Below are 13,659 nucleotides of genomic sequence, written 5' to 3'. Positions count from 1 at the left end.
TCATCACACACTTTAAGATCAGGCACCCAAGATCCACCCCACCAACATTTCTCTACATTATTAAAATGTTCTGATCTCTTCCTTTCCATTTATTTTTCAGATGAACTGTATACAATCATTTTATCAGTTCCCTCAAAATTGGCAGTTTGACTGATGTTGAATTAAGGGTATACAGTAAATTCAAGAAAAATAGCATCTTAATAGTACTGGATCTTCCAGTAGCATCATGTCCTTAGGTGTCTTATTTAATTTTGTGGTTCCCTCCAATGTAGCTTCTTCACCTCTCTTGTTAAGGTGTTTTCATTTGCTTGTTTGCTTTTTTTTTTCCCAAAATGAACAGCAGCTTTTCTGTACTATATTTTAATTGAGTGTAGTTAGCACTGATTTGTGTACATTTATTTGTGTTTCTTTTTAGTTATAATAGTTTTCTATTTGATTTTCTAAGGTTTTCCAAATAAACAATTGTGTATCTGCAATATTTTCTTCTCTTTATTTCTTATCTCTATCTTTTCCTTGTTTCAATGAATTAGGCAAAACTTCTAGAACAGTGTTAAATATTGATGACATGGTAATTACATGGAACATCACTTTTGTCCTTTACAATACTGAAATTATTTCTAGTATTTTGCCTTTAAGTTAATGTAGATGTGTGTGTGCGGGTGTGTGTGTATGTTTTAAACTGTAGTAAAATATAGGAATAATGCAGTTAGTAGAAATCCTACCTTGACTTTGGCATTTTGTCAATTTTCAGTTTTAAGTATTTTTATGGGCTATTTAATGGGGACTTGGAAACAGGTACGTGGACTCCAAAACTTGCTGCTACTTTAACTCTGAAATTGAACACATACTTTTTAGGAGGATTTTCAACAAATGATGCAATATATTAATGAATAATTAACTTTATTTTTTTTAATAAATAAATTTATTTATTTATATATTTGGCTGCGTTGGGTCTTCGTTGCTGAGTGTGGGCTTTCTCTAATTGTGGCGAGCGGGGGCTACTCCTCGTTGTGGTGCGCAGGCTTCTCATTGTGGTGGCTTCTCTTGTTGCAGAACACGGGCTCTAGGCACGTGGGCTTCAGTAGTTGTGGCTTGCGGGCCCTAGAGAGCGGGCTCAGTAGTTGTGGCGCATGGGCTTAGTTGCTCTGCGGCATGTGGAATCTTCCCGGACCACCAGGGCTTGAACCCGCGTCCCCTGTATTGGCAGGTGGATTCTTAACAACTGCGCCACCGGGAAGCCCCCCTAGTTAACTTTAAAATTTGATTCATTTCCTTAAGCATCTCAGTCTTCTGAGGTAAGATTATAATCAGCTTTTCCTAATAAGATTTATCCCACACGCCATTATTTTCCATTACACATGTTCTTTTCACCTCCCACTAGAATGTATAGTTTTCCAGACTAGGACTAGAGAAAGTCAAACTTGGAGTCAATAAGGAAAAAATCCCTTGAGACGAAAGTCTACCATCCATCCCACTTCAGTGCCCTAGAACCCAGTGATTTCTGCTGAGGACCAAAAGCACTTGGTTCTGGCTGTTCTCATATCCTGAACTCAGAATCAGGTAGGAAGAGCTCAGCTTTCAGAAGTACAGGACCATCTGGCATACATTGTGAATAATAACTTCACCCCCCCCCCTCTTTTTTCTAATTTTTCTACTTTGAATTCTGTTTTCCCTTATTTCCCAGTCAATTTTGAGGTATGATTTTCCAAGGTATAGAAAGGAGAGAAAAATACTTTTAATGACAGTTCAATTCTCAGTATGAGTGTTTCTGGCTTTGCAAATTTTTGTTGGCCAGTTTAATCACATAACTGCCTTCTCTCTGCCATTTGGTACACACTTGAATCACATAAGCTCACAGAATGCAACATCAATGTGAATGTTAGCTTAATTCAAACATAAGCAATCAAAATTTTCAGAAAAGCACCTCATGCAATGAATTCCCAAAGTAAGTGAAAATGACTTTACAGTATTTACTGTATTGTTATTACTAACACTGCTTTTATCTGTGCTATTTTTTTCTTTTTTTGGCAGGTACACTGTACCTATTTTGAAAAAAAATTTAACCAAAATTTGGTTTGGAAGAAAACTTTCCCCTTCATAACACAATACACGAATCAGTCAGAATTGTTGCTACATTACTCTCTTTTTATTGTTCTTGTTTTAATGTGACCATGGAAACATGGATAGTAGCTAATAAACCCTTGATGATACTCAGGCTGCTTTTGATTTTACTGTCCTCCTGAATCTATGGTTAATGTTGGGTTAATTGCAGCACTTAATTTACCAGATGGTAACAGTAGGTTTGTGCCATATAATTTTTTTATTCAGACCTGTAATGGTGTCCTGTATATAATAGATGCTTCGTGTTTGCTGAATGAATGACAGTGAGAAAAAAGGAATGAAAGAATGGTGAATAAAACCAATCAGGCTAAAGCTTAAACATGAGCCCTGGCAAGGCTGTTGAATGGAAAGGAATTCCACTGTGGGCAACTCAGAATCCTTGTTAGAAAACACTTGTTCAAAAGAGAACTCAATTTTCCCTTAATAGTGAAGGTGCCAGGACACAGCTGTAGGCTTCTGGAATTCCTGGGAACAGACATTATTTAAACTGAATCCCTGATGAGGGTCTCTGATGAGATGGCCTAAAGGATTCCAGGCACCTAAATTTTATCCCATGTGCCAAATGTTTTTCCTCAGTCTCTAAAGATTATAGGAAAGGAGGTTGAGAAAAACCTGTTACAAGGGAAGGGAAACCAAGAACTCAAAATCCAAGCGCCATCTCTTATGTGCAGGACTGGCTATATAATTTGAGAGGAGTCCAGTGCCTAAACGTGAAGTCCCTCAGTCAAAGTTATTAAAATTATTAACTTCAAGATTGTGAGAACAGAGCATTAAGCCATACATGGGGTCCTCCTTAAGTGCAAGGCTGTTTATGACGACACAGTTTGCACACCCATAAACTAGCTTTGCATATGTTTTAAGTCTCTTGTTGTTTCTGAGCAAAGAAAATTGAATAGATCTAATGCAAGCAATTTTTATTCTAATGTAGTGCTATTGAATAGAAATTTCTGTGATAATTGAAATGGTCTATATCTATGCTAATACATAGCCACTAACTACCTAAGGCTATTGAGCACTTAAAATGTGGCTAGTGGGACTTGAAATTCTAGTAATATCACTGAAGAATTATATTTCAATTTTATTGAATATTTAATTTTATCTAACATAAATTTAAATAGCTACATGTGAATGTGGCTAGTGGCTGTCATTTTGGACATACAAGTTTAATGAATAAACCAACCTACAGACAATAAAGAAAATAGCTCCATATAGATCTCATAGCAATTTTTGTAGCAATGAAATTTGTAACAATTTGTAACAATGAAAAGCAAACAATGCCTTTTATGTTAACTGCTCTGAGCCACTGACAACAGATAAGTTTGCCTGTTATCCTAATGGAAAGTTGCAGAATATCTTCTAAACTCATAAATAGAACAAGAAATTTCTTTAAGATACAGAACTGTGAAATTTGGAGGAGATCCCTGCCTCTCAAATTTCCTAAGGATAGAGAGTTTCCATGGCAACGAAAAATCTATCCAAATGTAATTAAAAGTGAATGACTAGGGTATCTGTATCATTCAGTTCTAGTACATTTTACCTTTAATTACACTTTTCTAAGCTACTGACGTGCTAATATGTCAGACGATATTTGTTCAGGACTGAGGCTGACAAAGCTTTGTAGGAAGAAAAAAAGAGGACACAGTCATCCTGAAGGAACTCTGCAGATAGAATAAAACAAAAAGAAAAGATGTGTTCTTTTGCTCCTCTTCGGAATTCCTTCAAGTAAGAATGAGAGGGCCAGCCATTATTTTAGGGTTTTCCACTTCTTACTATCATATTTCTCCATCTCGGACTCCTGCCAGGACTTACCCTTGAAAAGACTCTCCCTTGAGCCTCAAGAAGCACCTGTCCTTGATCCCCTGCTCGTTCCAGTATCCTAGCCAATCCTGCCCCTGGCCCCGGGGCTTCTTTCCTGTCCTTCCCACCTGGCCCCAGGCCATGGCCATGGGTGGCTTTGGGAGGTCCTAGAGGTCACAATCACTATTGTCCTGCTTTAAAGTAAATGTTGAGAAATCAGTTTTGTTATGTATGATTGAGGGGAAAAAAAAGTTTGTAATTAAAAAAAAAATTACACAATGAATACTAGAGGTATGAGTGAATGAGAAGAGCTTCTTGTATCTTTGTTTTGTTTTAGTTACAAATCACAGGTCCCTGATTGGGGAATGAAAACACCGGAAATTGCTGAAGTGAGATAATTTATTGCTAGAAAAAACAACAAGAGCAACCACCAGACCAAAATCATTCTCAAAAGGAAATAATGTGAATGCTTTAAATAGCAACTGTGTTTAGGATGTGGAGAAAATCCAGCCACACAGGGCATGGAAGATATGGTGACAAATGAGGCCGAAGGAAAGAATGAAGGAAGGAAGGAAGCATGTGATGAAGTTCTGAGCTGGTTTAAAGGGGACAACTGATGTCTATCCTAAATCTTCCACTCTGGTTTCCCAGGTAAACTCCAAAATTACTTACATGCTCTCGTTTGGCCACAGGGCAACAGTACCCTGGGTTTTCTTTAGTTTGTATTGTTCAGCCATAAAGGTGGGGAAAAAAACCCAAACCCCCCCCCAGAAGTCCAGCTCTTTGGGCAGCAAGTCTTAAGAGTATCACTTATGTTAATGGAAAAACCTTAACTAATTCACTGATTCTCAGCAGGAAAGGAGTGGGGTACAATCCACAGTGGAAGGAGGTTCCTGAACTTCCAGATCAGGGGAAAGACTGGCTTTTTCTACAGAGCCCAAAACATCGATTTTGATGTACTCCCTTACGGGTGGGACCCCATTTTCCTTCTTCTGAGGCATTCCATAGGCAATACAATTTTGTCTGTGGAACCACATTGCACATGGGAAAGAGGAGGAGGCTTTCCCACGTGCAAAGAGTGGAAAAAATGTTTCCACTCTTAAAAATGTCTCTTTAGTTTCCTTAAATCTAGAAAATCCCCCTCTCCCCATTTCTGTCTTTTGAGACAAACCTTTTTGCAGCATTCAAAGTTATTTTTGTGGAATGCCTGTGATGTGGATTTGTCTGATTTCTTCCCCATGATTAGAGGCAGGGTAGATGTTTTTGGCAAGGATACCACAGAGGTGAAGCACATGGGGTGCTTCTCCTGTGTCACAGCAGAGAACCATTATGGACTTGAGTCTCATTGTGGGTGGTACTAAGTTTGATCACCTGGTTCAGTTGGTGTCAGCCAGATCTTTCCACTGAAAAGCTACGTCTTCCACTTAGCAATTAAGAAGTAATTTGTGGAATGCTGTATTGAGACCATGAGAAAATTTCATTTCCCCATAACCTTTTTACCCAATGGTCTTAGCATTGATTGATGATCTTTGCCTGAATCTACTTTTACGCGGGGGATTGCAAAATGATGATTTCCTGATTCTCTGTCTTTCTACATTCATTAACTAGTATCCTTCTATAAAAAATGGCTAGTCCCCTTCCCCCCTGATTTTTAGAGGTATTTTAAAATATCACTATGGACTCCTGGATTCAGATTTTTTTGACTTCTTTTTTGTTGGACGTCATACCTTTTGTCTTGAGAGATATTTACTAAACCAGTCACCTGTGGAACACCAGTCCTGTGAAATGCTCTGGGGATAAAGCATTCTATGGTCAAATAATTTGGGTATAGAAAGTATCCACCATCTCTCTTGAAGTTATCTAATGTATATTAGGATATTGAAGAACACAAGGAGTTCTACAGTAAAGAACCTGCTTAACTTTGTTTAACCAGGCGTTTCTCAAACTTATTTGATCACGGAATCCCTTTTTATTTTTTCAACACAGACATAGTGCTTGGTGACATACATTTAGGGAAACACTGGCCAAGAGCCAAACTTGTCAATTAAATGTTTCAATAATAATGTGAAACAAAGACTAACTAATAACAGTAGCTGTATTTCTCTTGGCTCAACCATTTCTGTATGCTTAAAGTAACTATTCTACGTTAAGGTCAAATCAGCCTACCATTGAGGGCCTGGCGGTCAAGAACAACCCTGAAGTAAGGAAAGTTTTCTTTAAAAGAATACAAAAAAATTAATCATAAAAGAGAAGATTGGTACATTGACTTCATTAAAATTAAAGCGTTCTGTTTATCGAAAGACTCCAACGAGTGTGAGAAGGCCAACTTTGTACTGGGATAGTATATTTACAAATATACATCCAGAAAATATAAAGCACTAATATTTATATACAAGACAAAGACAAACAACCCGTTTAAACAATGGGCAAAAGACATGAACAGGTACATCACAGAAGAGGATAACCAATGGCCAATAAGCATATGAATGTTATTGACCTTAGAGAAACGCAAAGTAAAATCCACAACGGCATACCACTACACACCCACCAGAATGACTAAAATGAAAAACGCTGACGGCACTAGGTATGCATGTGGGTGTGTGGAGTAGGTAGACACTGTGAGGCACTGCCCGGATCTCCTTTCAATGAGATGATTCTCGCCCCGGATGCTTAAGAGTGCTGACAGCCTCCATCTCCAATCCTTCTGCGATTGCCTCAACTGCATCTCATCCAAAGTCACCATGACTGATGGAGGGCACAAAGGGCTAGCCCACTTGCCCAACTCAGGATCATTCTGAAGGGCCATTTCTAACACCCCCGACCCCAGGTTGTTATTGGCCCTGCACTGCAGCTCAATTTCACTCTCCCTTTGTCCAATCTTACTTCCTACCGCTCCCTTCCACAGGAGTTGGTCCCAAGGGCAGTCTGTAATAAACATCCTGCACACTAAGCTCTGTTGCAGAGTCTGCTGACCAAGTAGCCCATCCTGTGACGTGTGCAACTTGCTTGTCCTGGTGTGAACTGGTACAACCACTTGAGAAAACTGTCTCCTGTGACCTCGCAATCCTACTTCTAGGTATTTACCTGGGAGAAATGAGCCCTGTGTCTGTCCACCACCAAAAGCCATTGACGGGAATGTCCATAGCAGCTTTTTTTCATAATAGATTCAAAGTGGGAACCATGCAAATGTCCATCAACTGTAGATTGTGTAAATAACTGAAGTATGTTCATGCACAGGAATGCTGTATAGTGATAAGAAAGAACAAGCTACTGTTATACGTAACAGCATGGCTGAACCTCACAGACATAGTGCTGAGCAAAAGCATCTAGACACAAGAGAGCGCATACTGTATGGTTTAATTTATATGAAGCTCAGGAACTGACGAAACTAACCCATGGTGACGGATGTGAGAATGGTGGTTCCTTGTGGGGTTCCTTGTGGGATGTGGGTATTGAGAAGGAGCATGGAGCAGCCCTCTGGAGCGACAGAAAAGGTCTATATCTTGATGTGGTTGGTGGCTACATATGTAAAAGTTCCCTGAGGTATAAAACACTTAGTTTTGGGCATTTTACTATATGTGTGTTATAAGTCAGTTAAAAAAAAAAAAAAAGCAACCTCAAACTGTAGTAAATTCCTTATTAATCCAATGTAGATTAACTGGTTTGTAGACTAAATCTGGTTAAGGTGCTACCGTCACCTGTGATAGTGTCACTTTCTAGGGAAGGTTGGCTGGAGTGGGTTTAGTAATAAGGTCGTCCTGATTAGTGCATTGACTCTTCTGCAGCAGGAAGAGCCAAGCTTTAGGCCTTGGTGATCTGATGGGGGAGGAGAGGAACGCTCCAGGTTTCATGCTCCTGATTTAATCGACAGCTCCTCCCACTCAGATATCTACCACCAGATCTTATCAGCTGTCTCTTAATCACCAAGGCTCTCTGGGAGAAAATCTCTCTAGGGAGGAAAATAATCTCTTTTCATGGGCTGTTAGGATAGTCTGCAAACCAAACCAGTTAACCTGCAGCCAGGTAAATCCAGTAATTGACAATAAATCAACCATCACTGGACATTTAAACTGCTTTGTTATTGAACCAATTTTACAAAGAAGAAAAAAGGAATCAGATATTTGCTATTTTTAAATTAATTTCATTAATATGTCTTCATTAGCCTTGACCAAGAGAGGTTAAAGAGGTAACTTAAAGGACTTCCCTGATGGCGCAGTGGTTAACAGTCCGCCTGCCCATGCAGGGGACACAGGTTCGAGCCCTGGTCCGGGAAGATCCCACACGCTGTGGAGCAACTAAGCCTGTGCGCCACAACTACCGAGCCTGTGCTCTAGAGCCCGTGAGCCACAACTACTGAAGCCCGCACGCCTAGAGCCCGTGCTCAGTAACAAGAGAAGCCACCACAATGAGAAGCCCGAGCACCGCAACGAAGAGTAGCCCCCGCTCGCCACAACTAGAGAAAGCCCGCGCACAACTAGAGAAAGCCCGCGCACAGCAACGAAGACCCAACGCAGCCAAAAATAAATAAATAAATAAATAAATTTATTTTTTTAAAAAAGAGGCAACTTAAAGATGTAACCTTCCCACCTCTCACTGCGAACAGCAGAGTAACTTCCAGGATCCACCAATGGAAGCATATTCTGTTGAAATGCTAGTTTATCATCTAATGAAGGTCAATCAATTTTCTTTGAATACTGTACTGGTGCTAGATGGATATTTGTTTTGATCAGGAAAACTGAATTTAACTTATGCCTATTTAATGTTTAATACTTAAACATAATTAGCCCTTGCCTTTTTAGTTAACACTGTAGTTAATAAGGACTTCCTACATGTCTGTGGCACACTGGACATTTTTTTCTAGATACAGTGGTATACATGATTGTAAGGGAGGGATTAAAGTCAAGATAAATGGGGGAAAAAGGGTATATAGTGAAATCCTTAGACTGTAAATTATAATTCTCTAAATAGGGAGATAGTATGTAATAAAGTCCACAATATTGTGTGGTAGGCAGACTTCTAAGATGGCACCCAATGATCCCTGCTTGCTGGTATTCAACCCTGTATTAGTCAGGGTTCTCCAGAGAAACAGACCAATGGGATCGATCGATCTATCTATCTATCTATCTATCTATCTATCTATCTATCTCTCTATCTATCTACCTACCTACCTACCTATCCACCTATCTCTCTTTCTGTCACCTATTTATATATGGAGGGAGATTTATTATATGGAATTGGCTCATGAGATTATGGAGGCTGGCAAGTCCCAAGACCTGCAGGGTGAGTCAGCAATCTGGAGACCCAGAAGAGCCAATAATGTAGGGCCAGTCTGAGGCTCGAGAACCAGGCGTGCCAGTGATAGAGTTCCAGTCTGAAGGCTGGCAGACTCCAGGTCCAGGAAGAGCCAATGTCTCAGTCTGAGTCTGAATGCCGGAAAAGGCTAATGTTCTAGTTCAAGGGCTGTTAGGTGAGAATTCACTCTTACTTGGAGAAAGGCCAGCTTTTTTGTACTATTCAGGTCTTCAATGGATTAGAGGAGGCCCACCCACATTAGGGAGGGCAATCTTGCTTTATTCAATCTTTCCGTGTAAATGTTGATCTCATCCAAAAATACACTCACAGAAACACCCAGAATAATGTTTGGCCAAATATCTGGGCACCCATGGCCCAGTCAAGTCGACACAAAACTCTTGGTAAATTTCCTCCTCTTGAGCGTAGGCTGAACCTAGTGATTTGCTTTTAACTAAGAACAAGGCAAAAGTGGAGATGTATCACTTCTGGGATTAAAATACAGGACCGTAACTTCCGTCTTGCTTACACTCCACTCTTGCTTTCTCACTTGCCTGCTAGGATGAAGTCAGTTGCCACGTTGTGAGCTGCTCTATGCCAAGGCCCATGTGTGCAGCCTTCGGCCCAGCCAGCAAAGAAGCGAGGTCCTCAGTCTGATAGCCCTAGAGAAACTGAATCCTGCCAACAACTACTGAGGGAGCTTGGGAGTGAGTCTACCTCGAGTCCACCCTTAAGATGACTGAAAGCCCAGCCCCACAGCTTGATTGCAGCCTAGTGAGTGACCAGAGTCATGCTTGGATTCTTGACCCACAGAAACTGTGAGATAATAAATATTTGCTGCTTTAAGCCTCTAACTTTTGGGGTCATTTGTTACAAGCAATAGATAACTAATACAGAGTGTGTAAATGAACTGAAAGGTAGTGAGTGATGATGCAAACAAAATAAACTGAGGGAAAAGGTATTCAAACTCTACTTACAGAAAGGTGTTGGGGGACTTCCCTGGTGGCACAGTGGTTAAGACTCCACACTCCCAATGCAGGGGGCCCGGGTTCGATCCCTGGTCAGGGAACTAGATCCCACATGCGTGAAGCAACTAAGAATTCATGTGCTGCAACTAGGGAGCCCGCTGGCTGCAACTAAGGAGCACACATACCGCAACTAAGGAGGCAGCAAGTTGCAACAAAGGAGACTGCTGGCTGCAACTAAGGAGCACATGTGCCACAACTAAGGAGCCAGCGAGCCACAACAAACGGGCACGTGAGCCGCAACTAAGGAGCCCACCTGCCGCAACTAAGACCCAGTGCAACCAAATAAATAAATTAAAAAAAAAAAAAAAAGAAAGAAAGGTGCTGTGGACTCTGGTGGAGGAAAGGCTGTCCTCCCACCTGTATTTGTACTCGCTTCCATCTCCATTCCTCTCCCAGGACGAGGCCAGCTGCTGGAGGATGGGCGGATTAAGCTCACTTTGGCCACAATAGCTGGCTTCCCAGATGGCCCCCTGCAGGAGAAAGGCCAGGGTCTCCCTGCCCTTCTTTCTTCTCCCTTGTGAAATGAGATGAGACTGGAGGCAGCTCCCCCAGGAGGGTCCTCTGCCGGTGAGCCTTCCCCCATTCTGCTACCAGGACTGGGGAGATGGCCTAGGGGAGCACCTTGCCAGACTCCAGATCAAACTTGCTTCTTCTCTTTTGGTTCTTCACACCAGCTGAGGCGCTCTGGTCTTTCTTTGCATTGCAGAGGCAAGACTCAGGACCTGGATTCAGGCTCCAAGACAGAAGTAGACAGAGGTCTTTGGATTGCTTCTCATTCTAGGCTCCTCTGGCAACCTGAGTCTGGGGGGGTCCAGTCAGTACACTAGTGTTTTGCACTGCAGCTTTAAAATGAAAGCTCCGGCAAGTAATTGCCATTCTCTCGCTCTGGTATTTTAGGGTGTGTGTGTGTCTGTGTGTGTGTGTGTGTGTGTGAGAGAGAGAGATTGTGTGAGGGTGGGTACACATGAGCTTATACCTCCCTCAGGGATGACATGGATTCAGGGATTCCTGGATGTTTTGGCCAATGCTTTCTTAATGGTACCCCAACTCATCATTTTCGGATATGGACCCAAGTCAAGCAGACTGTGCGTCACAATGCAATGGGGTGGGTATTATGATGTGGGGAGCAGGGTCCAGGCTGTTGTGAGTCAGCCTAGGAGTAGACATATACACTGGCCAGCAGAGGCTTTAAGGAGAAAACTGTCACTAGTTTAGACATTTTTCTTTGGTTTTATCTTTCTGCCTTCTTAGCTCTCTCAAAAAGGTAAGCTCTGAGGGCCAAGGTTAACTATGGGTCTAAGCAAAATACACAGAGACCACAGTGCCTCTTCTCTCTCTCAAGACTAGACTTGCCAGCTTCACAATTGATCCAGGCCTCTCACCTGGACGGAGTCCCCACAGCAGGGTTTATAAGGTAAATATCTAATAGTAGTATTTCCCAAATTTTGCTCCAGATATTATATGAAGAAAGTATCCTGCAGTCAGGTTAGATTTAGAAACACCAGCAGAATTTTTCTGAGCCTTTTCCAAGAAGTGAGATCTATTATGCAGAGTTTTCCAAACTTACTTGACTCTAGAATCATTTCCTACAAAATATCTCATGGTATAAGACTGCCTCAGAGCTCTTGGGTAAAAAGTACCCAAAGAAATGTGATGCCCATTGTGCCATAACATCTCATTGGCAGATCTCCCCCTGGAACCTGGACTCAGAGTCTAGGCTATGACTTTCTCACTTTCTTACCACACAGATGTGAAGAAGGACTAAATAAATGAAGCCCCTGGTTGCTTTCACACTTTTTTATTTCCTAACTCAGATTTTGTGACTATCTTCACAGAAATACTATTGCCTTTTCACTAATAGTAGAGCATTTCTTGGTGTTAGTAGTTTCCCACTAAACAATGATTTCTTTCAATCGCTCTAAGTATATGTGAATCACTCATTTTGTTGAAGCGTCTTAGAAAATAACTTTCTAATCCTGATGTTTTTAATCATAAATGTCACTAAAACCTAAAAGTGTCTAATATTTAACTGTAGCCATAGACCTAGCATTGACTCTTCTGTGTAGTGTCTGATCTATACATCCTTCTGCCCCCCTTAGTTTTGCGATGGCCCTGAATTAGCTCAGTGCCCCCACTTCCCACCCTCCAGGGGCATGGCTCTTGCAGACCCTGTAGTTAGCCTGAACGCTTCCTTGGGAAGTAGACACTTGCTCTAATAGCAGAGTCCCAGAGCCCTGCTGTACTGCCATCCATCCCCACCCACCACAGAGACTCCTCAAATTCCCAGGATGAAACAGCTAAGGTCTGTTGCACTGGCTTTAGAAACAAAGAACGGCGCCAGCTGCAGTCTCTGTGGGCTGTGTGCCCAGGACTTTGGCTCCTCTTGACTTACTGAGCACGGGCATGTAAGAGTAGGAAAGGTATAGATTACTTAATTCTTGCCAGTAGGCTAATTCTTATCTGCCTTGAGGTAAACGGAAAGGCAAGGAGAGGACTATTGCTAGAGGCTGAATGTTTATGTCCCCTCAAAGTTCATTATGTTGAAACCTAATCCTTAATGTGATGGTATTAGGTGGGGAGGTCTTTGGGAGGTGATTAGGTCATGAGGGTGGGCTGCTCATGAACAGGGTTAGTGCCCTGATGAATGAGACCTCAGAGGGATGCCTTCTCCCTTTTGCCAAGTGAGGACACGGAGAAGTCAGCCGTCTGCAACCTGGAAGAGGGCCCGCTCCAGACATCAAATCTGCCAGAGCCTTGGTCTTGGACTCTGAGGTCTCCAGAAGTGTGAGAAATAGTTGTTTGTTGTATAAGCCACCCAGTCGATGGTATTTTGTCATAGCAGAGTAAAGGAAGCAAGATAATTAAATTGTCTTTTTTATCAGGGATTATGTGTATGTGCCTATCTGTATGGCTGCACCATGCCAGATGTGAGTAATCCTCAAGGAGTAACAGGTGAATGAGCCTGGAACGAGTGGATACCATTTATAAAAAGACATAACGGTGGGGAAAAGGTGATTTAAAGTTAGAAGAGTCTGCATCTCAACTCTGCCACTTTTATTAGTTGAGTGACCATGGGTGAATAATTTTTAGTACTTAGAGCCAGTTTTCTTATAAGCAACATAGAATTATTTATCCTTCTCACCACCTGTGTATGTGTATCTGTATATGCAGAGAAATATGTCTAGAATGGTTTACATCAAATGTTAACATGGTTGTTTAGGGAATTTGGAAATTGGGTGGCTTTTCCCTTTATATTTTGTGCTTTTCACTAATATTTTATCTTTTTTAAGGTAAAAGTGTAAAGCATACCCCAAATACTGTCAATATAAAATTGTAATCATATGATAAAATGAAATCTTTCATATTTTTGAGTTTTTGAAATGGGAGAGTCTTATAAAAATTCCCATAAATCCAACCAAGTATC

This window comes from Balaenoptera ricei, chromosome 18 (genome assembly GCF_028023285.1).
Source record: "Balaenoptera ricei isolate mBalRic1 chromosome 18, mBalRic1.hap2, whole genome shotgun sequence".
NCBI lineage: Eukaryota > Metazoa > Chordata > Mammalia > Artiodactyla > Balaenopteridae > Balaenoptera > Balaenoptera ricei.
The sequence above is the reverse complement of the archived record's forward strand: the minus strand, read 5'-3'. Positions refer to the sequence as shown.